At 52.4% G+C, this 15,749-nt stretch overlaps 1 protein-coding gene across 1 annotated transcript in view; it reads right to left on the bottom strand.

The window, feature by feature from the left end:
* Nucleotides 1-15,749, bottom strand: part of GSN (gelsolin) — a 55,761-nt gene that overhangs the window by 28,995 nt on the left and 11,017 nt on the right. The window contains exon 2 of the mRNA XM_014782104.2: nt 15,511-15,601. The gene's annotated coding sequence lies outside the window, so the exon portion shown is untranslated. The remainder of the gene's footprint in view (nt 1-15,510; nt 15,602-15,749) is intronic.

Genomic DNA, 15,749 nt, shown 5'->3' on the forward strand with positions numbered 1-15,749 from the left:
GATGAGGCTGGAGAGGGTGGCAGGAGTCACAGGAGCCCGTGCACCACCCTGAAGAGTCTGAACTTTATCCCAGCGTCTGTGGGGAGCCACATAGAGATGCCCGAGTTCTCAGTGCTATAAGTCTAGGCCTGGGCCTGCAGAGCCTGCAGTGGGCCAGCTCTGGCCTAAATTCAGAGGGCTCTTGCCTCTCCCTAGGCATGTGGAGGATTATAAAAACCCCACAGTTCTCATGTGCTCTTGATGGAAGCATAAACCGGTTTCACCTCTCCGGATGGCAATTTGACTATCCAAATTTGAAACACACAATGCAGCAACAGTTCCGCGTCCTTCAGTATTACTTACAGAGGAACACAAAAATAATATGTGCAAGGATGTTCACTGAAGCACTGTTTGAAGAAAACAGGAAAGGACTCAATTGTCCTGATTAAATAAATCATGGAGCTGCCGTACAATGGACCACTCTGCAGCTGTGAAAAAGGAATGGGCTAGATTTACTGTGCCTGGCACATAGTAGGCACTCCATGAGCATGCAGAGATCCCCAAGTGCAAAAAGCAAATTCTACAACGACTATAGTGTGGCTCCTCTCCTCTCGTTTATAAGGGTGTCTGTTTTTGCATAGATCCTTAAAGAGTCCAGCAGGATAAATGACAAACTGTCAAGGCGGTTTGCTTGAAAGGGATGAAGGGGGAGACATTCACTCTTAAACATTGCCGTGGCTGCCTGAGGCTGGAGTTAAGCGCCCAGATTACTGCAGTCTGCACAAGGAAACATTTTAGGGGATGAAAACATTCTAACACTAGATTATGGTGATGATTACACAGCTGAAAAATCTACTGAAAATCACAGTACTGTATGCTTACAATGGGTGAATTGTTATGGTATGTAAATTATACCTCAATATACTTGCATAACAATTTTAAAAACTTGCTGTAGGGTTTGAAACTATTTACATGTATGTATCCAACGTAGTTGTTATTTATTTATTTATTTTTTTAGTTAATCCCTGATCTAGGAATAATACCCTTAAAAAATACCCTTAAAGTGATGCCTGCTCATTAGACAAATGGGAAAATCCAAACAAGTCGGAAGAAAATTTCCGTGTCATCCCAACCCCCCAGAGTGAACCTCAGTCGGCAGCTGGCCCAGCCTGGCAGTCCCTCCTGGAGCAGTGTGGCCCTGACCACACAGTTGGTGATTAACAGAGGATTGTGTGGTTTGGCCTTGGCCTCAGGGGTCATGGACCACCAGCCCTGGGTCAGTGGCCCCCAGGTTAATGATCACAAAGGCCCTACTGCTTTGCCGGCCACTAGTTCTGGAGCCTGGTCCTCGGCACTGGAGAGCTGGTGAGCACGCCCTGCCCCTGTCCTGGGGGAGCCCACAGCCCGGAAACTCTCGCTATAGTGCAGTGATATGCGGAGACTGCAATGGGGGCAACATGGTCTTATGCTGCTCCCTGCCTGGAAGAGAATGTATGAGTTCGGGACTGCAGGGGACTTGGGTGCAAAAGAAAGACACCTAGGTAGAAAGGAAGAGGCCCCAGTGCTAGGCCTGCCTCTGCCACTGACTTCCTGGGTGACTGTCCCTGTCTGGGCCTCAGAGTCTCCATACGCGAAAGACGGGGTAGGCCCCAATGCTCTGATTTGAAGCCTCATTCCAAGCCCCAGCATCCCCAGATACTGGCTGTGCAACCATATCCAGGACCTACATGTCTCTGAACCTCAGGGTTCCCATCTGTAAAATAGGGGCACTGGACCAGGTCACCTCTACAGGTCCTTCTGAATCAGATAGTCCAGAGCCCCTGACCTGCGGAAGGAGGCACCGCCATCACCAATGGCAGCATGCCACCCCGCTTCTGGATCCAGACATCTCTGGGAGAAGGGAGGGAAGAAAGAGGGATCTAATACTGAGTCTCCTCACAGCAACCAGGGGAAATAAGCATTAAAGTTCCCATTTTACAGACAGGGAAACTGAGACTCAGGGAGTTTCAGTCACTTGCTGAGGTTGGAAATAGGCATTGCTGAGATTCAAACACAAGTCTGGCTGGCTCCAGTCCCCAAGCTCTGTCTGGAGAGATCAAGCAGGGTCTCCTGACACCATCCAACCTGGCCGGGGAGCAACAGTGCCCTTTCCGGGTAAAAGGTTGCAGTTGCTAAACCTGTCAAGCCCCAGTGAAGCCTGGCAGCCAGGAGTCTCTGGGGCAGCCATCCCGACCACACCTCCCAGGCCGGGGCAGGAGGTTGCACCAGGAAAGCCCCGTAGCCCTCCACACACCTGATGTGAGCGCCCAGGACAAAGGCATGTCCTAGGAAGACCTCCAGGCTGTGGCCACTGGGTGGAGGATGGATGGCAGCTCCTACACCCTGTGCCACTCATGGGCACTCAGGTCTGGCATGGTTTCTTTGACTTGGGAGGCAGCCTGGCTCTGCCACCACTCACTTCTCTGGACCTCAGAGATTCCCTTGATCTCTGGTCCTGGGTGTTCCAGGGTCCTGCCCAGTGCCATGCACACAGTAGGCAGCTTTTCAGTGCCTGCCATAGGATGGAGCTGTACAGCCCACATCCCTCCCCTGTAGTTGGACCCAGAACCCCCACAACCAGCTCCAGCCCTGCTCCCTCTGTGATCTACGGCTAGTCTCCACGTCTCTCTGGGCCTCCCAGGGCAGGGCAGCTACCAGAGACCAGAAAAGGCGGCAAAGGCGGCCTCACCCTCCGCCCCCAGCCACAATGTACAAAAGGCCTTGGCCAGCCTGGAAGACCCCACCCTGTTCTTTTCTCTTCACCCAAACACTGTTGTTCTTGATTTCCCAGGCAGCCGGCCACTCATGGGAAGCCCTCTCTTGGAGCTCGTTTGCTTTCTGGCTCGCTGCTGTTCTCTGGGTCCTCCTGGAAACACCCGCCCCTCTGGCTGGGATTTTGCTAATTGGGACAATGGTCAGTAAACAGAGAAGCCAGTTATGAAACCCAGTGAAACCGGACAGGGCCTCGGTGAGGTCTGGGGAGACCTGTGGACCTGAAAGAACATGTGTTTTAGAATCTGGGAGACTCAGCTCCTGTGATCAGGGCCTCGGTTTCCTTAGCTATAAAATGGGGAGAATGATACCTAGCTTATAGGGCAGTGAGGAGGCCCAAGGCCTGATACACAGTAGGAGCTCCCCAAAGTTAGCAGCCTTCTTCCTGAACTATCTGGTTTCTTTGCACAGAGGCTTTTGTTCAGCATGTGTACACCACATGAGAGCAATGTTGCAGTGCAGGAGAAAGGTTACAGACTCCACGGTGAGAATCTTGAGTTCAGGTCTGGGCTGTGTGACCTGGAGCAAGTTACTTTCCCTCTCTGAGCCTCAGGTCACTAAATCTGTAAATAGGGAGAGTGATGCCCAGTTGCAGGATGGCTGGGAGCTTCGGAGTAAGACTGTTAGAGTGTGTGGCACAGAGCAGGACTTATTAGCGGCAATGTTCATTAGGCCATCCTTTTTGGAGATGATGACACCAAGAACAAGAGTGTAACTTCTCAGAGTCATATAGTGCATCACATAGCAAAGCAGACCTAGAACCCAGGTCTCGGCTCCCAGGCCAGAGCTGAAGCCTGAGCCCATGACATAACAGGGCTCCCTGTAAGGGCCAGCTGGACCTCTGCCTTGGCCCAGTCTATCCTGGGTGTGGGCAGCTGTCAGGGAGATGGCCAGTGAGGCTTAGCTGAAGCCACTTCCAAGAGGCCAACTACCCCAGGGACTGGAGCCACTGGCTCTTTCCCAGCTTCCGGAGGCAACCCCACCTAGTGCTGAGAGCCAGAGCAGGACGTTCAGAGAGGGCCTCGTCCCGCCCTTCCTGACCTCGGGCCCTGGAAGCAGCCACATTTGGCTATGGGTGCGAGCCCAGTGTCCTGCCTGCCAGGGTCCACTTCACTGTCTGTCTCCTCTTCCTTGGAGGAGGAAGTGGCAGGCTCGGCAGGCCAGCAGCTGGGGTGGCAAACAGCTGCAAACACCTGGTATCCTAGCCCCTCCAGCACCCCACAGCCCACTGATGGGGAGCCCAGGCCCAAACACAAATCAGCAGGAGGACAAAGAGGCTCAACTACAGGTCCTGTGGCCACGAGACCAGTAGAAGACAGGAAGACGGGGAGACAGTCTCTACCTGCAAAACCCCTGAGGAAGCAGGACCTACAATACCCCAACCAGAGCCAGAATGAGCAGAAGCCACAGGAGGCATCTTCCCGCTCCACAGAGGAAGGGCTTTCCAAGACGGAGAAAAATGGTGTGCATGACTGTGGAAAGAGCTCCGGCCAGGAAAATCTGTGTTTAAATCCCTGACCTATCACTTCCTAGCTGTGTGGCTTTGAGCAAGTCGCTTCTGCTCTCTGAGCCTCAATTCCTCATCTGTAACATGGAGATTATAATACCTTCTTCCTAGGGCTACTGTGAGAATTTAATAAGGTAAAATATGTTTGGGGCTTAGCAGAGTGCTTGGCACAGAATACACACATATAAACGAAGTTGAGATTATTGTTCGCTGGGGGCTTGGGTAAGTTTCCATCTCTCCGAGACTCAGGTTCGTTCCGTATAAAATTGAGGTAAAAATGCCTTTCTTGAAGGCAGGTGGAGAGGACTGAATGAGACCATAAATGTGAAAGATCCTAAGATCACGCCTGGCATAAAAGAGATGTTCAAAAATGCCAGTTTCCTTCCCCCTCTTCCTGAGAGATAAGGAGCTGCCCAGCGGTGACCTAGCCAAGAGGACTCAGGCGACAAGCGAACCAGCCCATCTCTAAGGACTCTTCAGGCCCTGGGACTCTAGGGTTCTGAAAGAAACAGCAAAAAGCAAATAACGTTTGTGCATCTGGCCCAGGTCCCCTCCTGCCTGTCTGAGGATCAAGCTCATCCTTCACCAGGTTCCACCAGGGATGGCGGAGGCTGCCTAGGCCAATAATCATCATGATGGGAACAATGACAACAGGCCATCAGAAGATGGTGATATGTCCCTCCCGCTGTGGACTCCAAATGAAGCCCTTCTCTGTCCCGAAACCCCGCACAGCCAGCTACAGGCAAGACTGCCCCCGCTCTGGCAAGAAGCTCAAGAGACCATCCATCTGGGCGTCAGTTTGCATCCTGCAGGCAGAACTCCTGAGAAACACAAAGGGGGCAGGTGCAGAGCAGGGGAGAGATGAAGGAACCCAGGAGCAGGGGCCGAGCTTCCCTGAGCTCAGGATGCCAAGAATGACCAACAGGATGAAGGGCGAACAACCTTCTGTTCAAGAGAATACAAGGCAATGTCTGGGGTGAGTTTGGACAGAGCCCAAATCCCTACTATATGGGGCGGGGGGGTGGGGACAGGGGACTGGGCAAGTGGCCCTTCTGCAGCACTTCAATTTCCTCCTCTGTAAAATGGGGTGATGATTCCTACTCTGTGGGGTGCAGGGAGGACTGAAGGAACCCCTGGCCCCATGCTTGGCACACAGCAGGTGCTCAATACCCATAACATGCAAAGAAGAACCCTAGCATGTGTCCAGGCCCTGCACACATACAGCTCACTGGCCCCCATACCCACCTTTGACCTCCGCCTCTGTGTCCTTGCATCCAAAGCAGGGGAGGGCTGGAGGGTCCCAGCCAAGCCCGGAAACCCGGGTGGTACCTGCTGCCAGGGCTGGGGAGTCATCTCAGAAGAGGGCCTCGAGCCAGCACCTAAAGAGCCTGCCTTGCCTCCCACCTGCTCCACAAGTGGTCTGCCCCCACCCAAAAGAACAAGGGCTCCAGAGGCACCGTCCAATCCCAGCCCTGCCACCTACTCTCTGGATGACCTGGGCAAGTGACTCAACCTCCGTGCCTCAGTGTCCTCAGGTATAGAAGGGCCAGACTATCTCACAGGCTTGCCAGAACTTGATCCTTGTAAAAATCAGTTATGGCGGTCATAAAGAGATCTTTTCAAATTCCACGTCTACTCAGACAAGGGAAACAAAAGAAAAAATAAACAAGTGGGACTTCATCAGATTAAAGAGCTTCTACTAGGCAATGAAACCAGGATCAAAATGAATAGGCAACCTACCAGCTGGGAAAAAACATTTGCAAACCATATATCTGACAAGGGATTAATCTCCATAATATATAAAGAACTCACACAACTGAACAACAAAAGCAAACAACCCGATCAAAAGATTGGCAGAGGAAATGAACAGACACTTCTCCAAAGAAGATATATAGATGGCCAATAGGCATATGAAAAGATGCTCAACATCACTAATCATCAGGGAAATGCAAATCAAAACTACACTATGGTATCATCTTACACCCATTAGAATGGCTATAATCACCAAGACCGAAAACAACAAACGCTGGAGAGGCTGTGGAAAAACAGGAACCCTAATTCACTGCTGGTGGGAATGCAAACTGGTGCAGCCGCTATGGAAAACAGTATGGAGATTCCTCAAAAAACTGAAAATAGAAATACCTTACGATCCAGCTATCCCACTACTGGGTATCTACTCAACAAACCTGAAATCAACAATCCAAAGAGGCTTATGCACCCCTCTGTTCATTGCAGCATTATTCACTACAGCCAAGAAGTGGAAGCAACCTAAATGTCCCTCAACTGATGATTGGATAAAGAAGATGTGGTATATATATACAATGGAATACTGCTCAGCCATAAAAAAAAGACCAAATCATCCCATTTGCAACAACATGGATGGGCCTGGAGGGTATTATGTTAAGCGAAATAAGCCGGAAAGAGAAAGACAAACACCACATGATCTCACTCATAAGTGGAAGATAAACTAACACACGGACAGAGAGAACTGTTTGGTGGTTACCAGGGGTAAGGGGGGTCGGGGGGGCACAAGGGGTGAAGGGATGCATTTATATGGTGACTGACAAACAATAATGTACAACAAAAACTTCACAATAAAGAAAAAAAATCAGTTATGCAAAAACTCCAAATGCTATAGAATAATTAAAGATTCTCTGCAATTTATCTCAAACTTTTAACTACAATAGAGCTGCCAGAGATGCAAAAATATTTGTGTGGTTACTAATCCTTTTAATTTTAACAGTTGTTTTTTTTTAAGTACTTTCCCCTCTTAAACATAAACAGAAGTATAGTACTGGAATGCTTTTGTTTCTATCCCAGCTCAGAGAATAATCATAACCAGCTGGAGGAATTAAACAAGATCCAACACACAAAACACAATGCCTGGCATATGGTAGGAAGGGCTCCAGAAAGGTGCTGTCTTCTCTTCTCAGGTGTCTACCGGCCTCACCTCCATCCAGGTACCTGCCCAATGACCAGCAGCATCCTCCAGGTGCCTGTCCCTCTGGGGGCTTCTGGAACCTTCTGGAACACTCTTAGAGGCAGGGCCTAACCAGAGTCACCCAACCAGGACAGCACATAAGGGCTGAGGCCAGAGCTGAGATGTTCAACCTCACACACTCCCTGCCTTACACTCACTTCCCAGCCCCTGTTCTGGTTCAGGGTCCCCATCTTTTCTCTGGAACCACTGCACTAGCTTCTTTCATTGCCTTCAACTCTCTCATTATCCAAAGAGATTGATTATTTCTTCCTCAAGACCCTTCCACGGCCCCCAGTGCAGACTGAAAGAAGTCAGGACTCCTACGCTTGGCACTTAAAGCCCTCTATGATCTGGTGCCCACGTGCTCTTTCAACCTCCTCACCCACTGACTCCCCCAACAACACCCTCTGCGCCACCTAACCTTTGTATGTCCTCAATTTCCTGCCTTCAGGACAGCTAGGGGCTAGCCTCGGCTCTGCATCTGATTGTGTGACCTTGGACAAGCTCTTTGCCTCTCTGAACCTCAGTCTCCTCATCAAGCTATTGGGGCTCTCATAGACAAGAGACGAGATAAGGGAGTGAGGGCCAGGTGCCGGGAGGGCTCAGGAAATGCTAGCCTGCGAGCACTGCCTCCTCCCTGCACCTCCATCCCCTCAGACAGCAGCTGGTGGCCATCTGCTCCTCATCCCCAGCAGCGGGCTCTCTTCCCTAAGCCCCGGAATGCAGACGCACTCACGGCCAGCAGCAGCGGCAGCCAGGGAGGGGAGCAGGAGGGAGGACGGCCCTTAGAGGAAAATTACCCGGCTCTGGCCCAGCCAACACTGACACTCACGGCTGCCTCTGAGAGAGGGGATTTGGGGGCCTGGCAGGCTCTTCGTGAGCCATGGACTTGGCCCCAAGCCTTGACCCCTGTCTGAGCTGGCGGGATGGTGGGGGGCGCTCTGGGCCCCACTCCTCTGGGACATTCCCACTCTTTGGCATCCAAAGAGATGGGGAAGAGGAAGAACAAAAACAGGCCTTTGTGAGAGGAGAAAATTGGCTTCTGCCTCTGCCTGCTGGGGCCCCAGGCACTGACATGAAAAAGAGACCCTCTGTGCCCCACTGCTGTATCTCAAGCCCTACACCCTGGGTACCACATCCCTGCATCATCTTCTTTGAACCATGCCCAGCATCACATACACCGTGCTCTCTACGCAACATACTGGAACACCCCGTGGTCCTCATGCCTCATCCTGTGTGTACCCGTGTTCCATGCACTGCATCTCATGTTACTTACACCTTAGGTCATGCTCCATGCATCACATCACATCCGTTGTGTGATGTACTCTGTACTATGTACCATCTTGCAAATCCCATGTCCACTGTACCCGGTCCTGTCCCTTGGAAATGTGCACCACAAACCTTGTCCTGGGTCCATCAGTTGTGTCACTCGCTCCATGATTCCCGTCTGTAGTGTAATGGTTAAGGAGGGCAGGCTCTTGGACAGACTCCCCGCCCTACCCACAGTTACCTAGGCGACCCCTTCTCAGTGCCTCAGTTTCTTTTGCTATAAAATGGAAACGATATTAACACTCACCTAATAGGGCTGTTGTGGGGATTAAAAGAAATAATGCATTAAAGGTGCTTAGCCCAGTGCCTGACACAAAGCGAGTGTTATAAAATGTTTGCTAGTACTGTTACAATTGTGCCTGGGGATCTGTACTATGTTCTGTGTACTGTGTGCCAGGCTCCCACGTCCCCAGCTCCTACTATGCATCAGACACTCTATCATATTAGTGAAATTCAAACAACGAGCTACAAGGAGGATATAAATCTCCACTCCTACAGAAGAGAAATCCGGGGCTCAGAGAGAGCAATAATCCGCATGAGGTCACACAGCCAGAAAGGGTGAAGCTGTGAGGTGCACACAGGTCAGGGCATTCAGAGAGACAGAAAGTAGATCAGTGGTGGGGTGGGAGTGGGTGCAGAGACTGCCAGCAAGCAGGCACAGGCATATTTTAGGGGTGATTGGGGTGATAAAAATGTTCTCACACTGGATTGTGGTGATGGCGGCATAACTGTGAATTTACTAAAAATATTGAATTACTTAAAACAGGTGAATTATATATATGTAAATTACATGTTAATTTACTTTGACAACTTTTGTAAACTATACTTCAATAAAGCTGTTTAAAAAAAAAAAATAGCCTGGGGGCCGGCCTGGTGGCATAGTGGTTAAGCACGCACGCTCCACTTCAGCGGCCAGGGGTTCACAGGTTCGGATCTCAGGCATGGACCTGCACACTGCTCATCAAGCCATGTTGTGGCAGCACCCCATATACAAAGTAGAGGAACACTGGCACAGATGTTAGCTCAGGGACAATCTTCCTCACCAAAAGAAAAATATATATATAGCCTGTGCACTTCCCCTGCACCATTCTGCAAAGGCATTCAGCAAGAGAAGTGACTCTCCATCGGTTAGTGGAGATGGTCAAGCAGAGGCTGAGCAAGCGCCCTGAGGCTGTGCCGGGAGGAGTCTTGAGCTGTGTGGTTCCCAAACACCTCTGCAGACCAGGTGTGCAGCAGAAATCACCTGGGGAGCTCCAGAAAGGTAGACTCCCAGGCCCCAGGCCCAGCCTCTTGAGTGTATAGGTTGGGGTGGGGCCTGGGAACCTGGGCTTCTGAGGCTCAGCCTGGCCTGGGAACCACTCATCAAAGCCCAGCATCTCCTCTCACCCTTGGGGAAACTGAGGCCAGACAGGAGAGGGGACTTGTCAGACCTAGCTGACCAAGCAGTGGGAAAGCCAGAAGTGGAATTGGGGCCCCCTCCTTGTCCATTCTCTCCTTTCCCTCCTCACCCCTCCCCAGTCCACCCTCCGCCCCCAGCCTCCAGTGACTCACGGCTCTGAGTCATCCAGTGATACCACAGAGGAAACTTCTTAGGAAAAACAATCCCCAAACAAAGCTTCTCCTCATCTGGGGAACAGAATAGGCCCAGGGGACTAAGAGAGAGAGAGAAGGAGAACACAGAGTGGAGTTGGAGGCTAGGACCCCAAGACCAGGTCTCTCCTCTCAGCCACTGACTTGTGTGGGGCCCTAGAGAAAGTGCTTCCCTGCCCTGAACCTCAGTTTCCCTGCCTGTAAATAACACCAACTACTGCACATTGAAGCTTATTATGGACCAGGCAACAAGAGAATTACTTATTAGCTTTGTCTTGTTGACAATGCTCTCTCAAACCTATAGCTAGCATCTTTCCCATTTTACAGATGGGGAAACTGAGGCTCAGAGAGGTTCAGCCCAATGTTACATAGTTAGGAAGTGCAGAGCAGAGTCTGAATCCAAGGCTTTCTGACTCTGAAGTCTTACTCTCATCCCACACACCTTTTAAAGATGCCTCCTGCGTAGAGTGGCAGGCAGATCATATCTCAACAAACACGTGATATGAATGGCCACAGTAAGAACTCAACCACAAATGCCTTTCTCCTTTCTTTCTTCCTCTGTGTCAGGCCTCAGGACTTTGCAGCCCAGTGGGAGCACACATGAATCACTCAAGTGGCTCTGGGCATTGGGAGCACCAAGCAGGGAGCACCCAGAGACTGATGAGCCACAGAGGAGAAGCATTTAAGCCGTGAAGGATGAACAAAGGTTTGTTTTTGGGGAAGTGGGAACCGGCAAGTCAGGTGGAGGGAACAGCAAAAGCAAAGGCTCAGAGGTGTGGCTGGCACAGGGAAATGCAGACACTGGAGAGGGGTGCCTGGGGTTGAGACCTGGACGTGGGGGTGGGGAAGGAGCCTGACTGCTACAGAGTCCTGGCCTGATCGGAGGCAGTGGAGGATTTTCAAGCAGGGAGAGAATAGGATCGGAGCTGGTTTCACCTCTGCAGAGGGCCTAGCTGCAGCTGAACTGGGAGTCAGGAGTGGGGCTTCCCCGGAGGCCTCCCTGGAGCCCCTCCTCCGAGCAGGCCACTCCAGGTCCCTTGCTACTCACCCATGGGTCAGAATCGCCCCCAGGGGCCTCTTCCTCAGCCATAGCTGGGCTGGGCAGAAGGCAGGCGGGCCTCTCCTGACTACATCAACATAATCACATCAGCCTATAAATAGGACCCTGTGGCTTAGTCTGAAATAGCTGTGGCCAGCCCAGCTCCACGGGCTTCACATGGGCACGCACAGTCCCGGAAATGGTCCTTCTCCTTGACACCATTAACAACCAAAACTTCCCCAGGAAACCACTGTTCACGCTCTAATTCACTTTCTTAAACGTGAGGCAGTGGGCTGGCAGGGGGAAGAGGCTGCTCACCTCCTGAAGTTTACTGGAAGTGGGCCCATGACTACTTTTCTGCTTCCCGTTCTCTGGGGACCCTGAGAGAGCCACTTCCTCTCTCTGGGCCTGTTTTCCCAAATGTAAACTAGGGAGGTTCGACGTGATACCCTTGGGGGCCCCTCTAGCCAGGATGCTTCCCAGAATCGTCTGGGGGGAACCCCTACCCCAAATGCCCATTCCATTGTTACCCTCCCCTAGTCGACTTGGGAATTTTTTAAATTATCAGCACTTAAAAAATTAGAATTGCAATAAATATTTGAGCCAGGTCCAGGCCCTGCCACTGAAGGGCTGGGTGACCTTGGATGAGTCTCTGTCCCTCTCTGGGCCCCAGATTCCTCAGCCTTAAGATGAAGGTGCTGGTGGGATGATGCCCAAGATCGATGGCTTTTTTTTATTTAAATGTTTTTTGTTTAGTATTTATGAGAACCATGATAGGCCAGCCTTGTGCTGAGAGCCTGGGCTAAACGACAATTAAGACCTGGTCCAGCCCCTTGAGCCCAGCCCTGTGCCAGACCCCAGTGGGGGAAATATAAAGGCATTTCCAACCCCCTCGATGTCCCACTAGAGACCTCCTTCGGGGCTGCTGGGGACACCTTGTTTCCAGTTCAGGTTACAGAATTATGGCCACAGAGAAGGACTCCCCAAGGGGCAGATTACTACATGGCCTGGGCCATCACCAACCAACAGGGAAATAAAGATAACCAGCTGTCCCTATGCACCAGGCATACACTTAGGACTTTACTTCCCCATCAGTTAATCCTCAACAACCCTATTATCACCTCTATTTCACAGATGAGGAAACTGAGGCTGAGAGGGGTTAAGGAACGTGTCGAGGGGCACAGAGCAAGACAGTGCCAGAGTGATGCTTCAGGCTCAGACCTGTTTGCCTCTGGAGCCCAGGTGTAACCAAACCCCAGGGCGGGAGTGAAACAGCGCTGGGCAGCTCAGGTGGACCACCGATCGGGGAATATCCCAACAAGGACAGAGGACAGAAAGGGGCACGGAGTATTTTGCTATGTGTGTGTAGGCAGGTGCCAGTGACAAGGCTTCACCCAGCGATACTCATTCCCTCCAACTAGTTTACAGCGCTGCCACTCCGATCCACCCTCCCCTCTGCCTCCCACCGACTGACTGTTCAGAAATCCCATCACTCAAGCTCAAGACCTGTCCGTGGCTCCCGGCACCCAGAGGATGGAGACCCGCCCAGAGGATGGAGACCTGCCCGACATTCAAGGCCTCCCCAACCCTGCTCTCCCCCCACCTCCTGGCACTCCCCACCTCAATCTCACACTCCTGCTTTAGCTGCGAGGCTCACTAGTCCCCAAGCACAGCGGCTCTGCCGGGTGGCCCAGCCTTTGCACACGCAACTCCATTGCCCGGAATGCCCAATGCCCCTCTCAGCCTGGTGCTTGACCCAGAGGAGAAGCCCTCTCTGGCTCCTGGAGCCCCTGCACTTATCGCAAACATCAGCCGCCACAAATCTGGATCTGCGAGGGCGGAGCGGGGTCTGATTCACCTGCCCTCTCCAGTGCAGAAGCTCAATAAGGGTTGGCCAGGTAAATGAAAAAATGCAAGGAGCCCAGAGAATGCTGATAAGCACACATTTCCCAGGACCGCCCAACACGAAGCCTCGTACTGAGGCACAGCGTCAGGACGCCACGGTGTGGAAGAACCAAAAATGACACCCTTGGGGCTTATCAGGGAACTGGCGGCTACCCCATTCCAGAGTTCTAATCAGTAAATCTGGGCAAGCCTCTCCCCTCCTTTAAAACTTCCAGTGGTCCCCCAGTGATCTAGAATAAAATCCAAACTCTGGCCAAGACCTCCAACGGCCTGCATGAGGGAGGTGCTGCCTGGTCTCCAGGCCCTTCTCCCACCACATTCCCTTCTTTCAGTTCCTCAATGACTCCACACGCAAAGTCCTGCCTGAGAGCCTCGCCCATGCTGTTCCCTCTGCCTGGGGGCTCCCTTCCCTGCTCACCTAGCCACCTTCCGCTCCCTCTCCCACCTGCACTTTTTCAGGAAGGCCTCCCTCATCTGTCCAGATAAGATCGCATCATAGCCACCCAGTCCCATATGCTCTCATAACCCTGGTCGTTTCCTTCACAGCTGAAGAAAGAGTGAATTTGTTATGTGTATAACGGCTGACTATAAGATCCAAGACTGTAAGACCCATGAGGGATGGAAAAATCTTATTCTTTGCTGATTCTCCAACACCCAGTTCAGGGCTTAAATATCTGTCAAGTGAATGCATGCATTAATGAATGAATGAATGAGTGAATGGACCCATATGTGTAACTCAAGAAAAGAAGGTTGTCAGAATCCTGGTGAAGGACGTCTGAGGCAGAAAAACAGGGCCCTGGACGAAGAAGGTCAGAGACGCAGGAGATGAACTGGATGGTGCAGCCTCCCAGAACAAAAAGGAGAATGCGCTCCTAGAAGAAGGTATCTGATGCTCCAGAGGTGGTACCTGGAGATCTGAGGAAATGCCACTGGATTTTGACAAGTAAGAGGTCCCTGGGCCTCCTTGCTGGAAGCCAAGTTCAGCAGAGGTGGGCATGAGGCGGGAGAGTGCAGAGACAGAGGAGAGAAGGGAGCGAACGAGCAAAGCCCTCAGTTCACAGGTACTCAGTTTGGTCCTCTCTTCTGCGGAAGCGGGGAAAGCAGAAGACAGGTCCCCGTGTCACTGGTACCAAAAGCATTAGCAGAGCATAACAACACTCTTTCTCGTGACAGATCACTTTGAGGCAACGGGGCTTCGGGAGTTGTCAGGGCTCAGTCTCAAAAGCAGGAGCGTCAGAGCCAAGAGGTCCCCATCCCTCCTGTCTGGGCAGCATTGGGGTTACCCCTTTGCCAGCAGATCCCTCGGGCTGCGGCTGAAGTGGAACAAGTCCCCCCTCTGGGCCCAGCTGGCCTGCTAGGAATGCCCAGCTTTGAGGACAAAGCATTCTGGGGACCATCAGGTGGCCCTTTCATCTAACTTTGAGAAAGAGGAACAGCTCTGACTGTGGTCGGCTGTCGTGTCTCTGCCTGGAAGCCAGCTGGGCCGCAGCAGATGAGTAAGCCCTGTAGGCAAGTGGCCCCTTCGCCTTTTGGCAACCAAGGGTGATGTCATGGCTGGAGCGGTGTTTTCCAGGCTCTCTGCACGACCGCTATTAGAAATTCACTTCTGTTCCCGTGTTGGAAGCTAGGTTATTCCCCTGTTAGTGACCCAGCCCGTTTCACAGCTCACAGAGCTCGTGCGGTCTTCACAACAACCTCGTTAGGTGGGTGGGGGAGACTGATGCACCCATTTCACAGGCAGAGAAACAGAGGCCTGAGCTGGGACATGAACTGGGTCTCCTGCTTCCAGCCCAGGACTCTGGACTCCACCCCCTGCCTCTTGGCCTACTTCAGCGGGTCACCTGTGAATCTGATAGTCAGGTGGGCCCCACCCTGCCACCATCCCCAGGTGGGTATGACTCATCCAACTGCCCCGTGACCCACACTGCTCAGATGCTCCTCCCATGGTCAACAAGCCGGAGGCTTGGCAGCCGCACCCCAGCTTTTCTTACCTCCCCAAAGCCTCCAGGGAGAATTCCTGCACCTCCTCCTCAGGGACTCCAGCCTCCTACAGAAGAGCTGACAGACCCTTGAGAGGGAAAGCGACTTCCCCAGTCACACAGCGAGCAAGGAGTACAGCCAGGGTGGGGCCGGGCCCTGTCCTTGCCTCTGCCTCCGCAAGGCTCTCCGTTGCCTGGCCTCCCTCTCAGGGAAGGGTGAGGAAGAAATGAGGCAGAAACGTCCTCTGAGCCATACTAGAAAAACCTTGGGGACTCCCTTTGACTCCACTGTGGCGACCAGCCGCTGTTTCCACTGCCCTCTCCAGACTCCCCCGGGGCAGCCAGGGCTGGGTTTGGGAGGACGCTGGGGTGTCTGCACTGCTCTACCTACCTGGCAGGGCTGTGAGGGTGAAGACCGCTGCTCCGTGGGGAGGCACTGGGACCAAGTCGGAAGCACTGCCCAAGGTGGGTATCAGCACCACCTGGAAATAAAGGACCAAGACTCAGCATCAGAGGCTCAAGGGCATCTGGTCAAAGCCCCATGCGATGCTTCCACTCCTCCTCATCCCCCGACCACGGTCACACAGCCCCTACTTGCACACCTCCAGCAACGGGATGCTCACTTCCTGC

Source organism: Ceratotherium simum, chromosome 29, assembly GCF_057802395.1.
Source record: "Ceratotherium simum simum isolate JZ-2026a chromosome 29, ASM5780239v1, whole genome shotgun sequence".
NCBI lineage: Eukaryota > Metazoa > Chordata > Mammalia > Perissodactyla > Rhinocerotidae > Ceratotherium > Ceratotherium simum.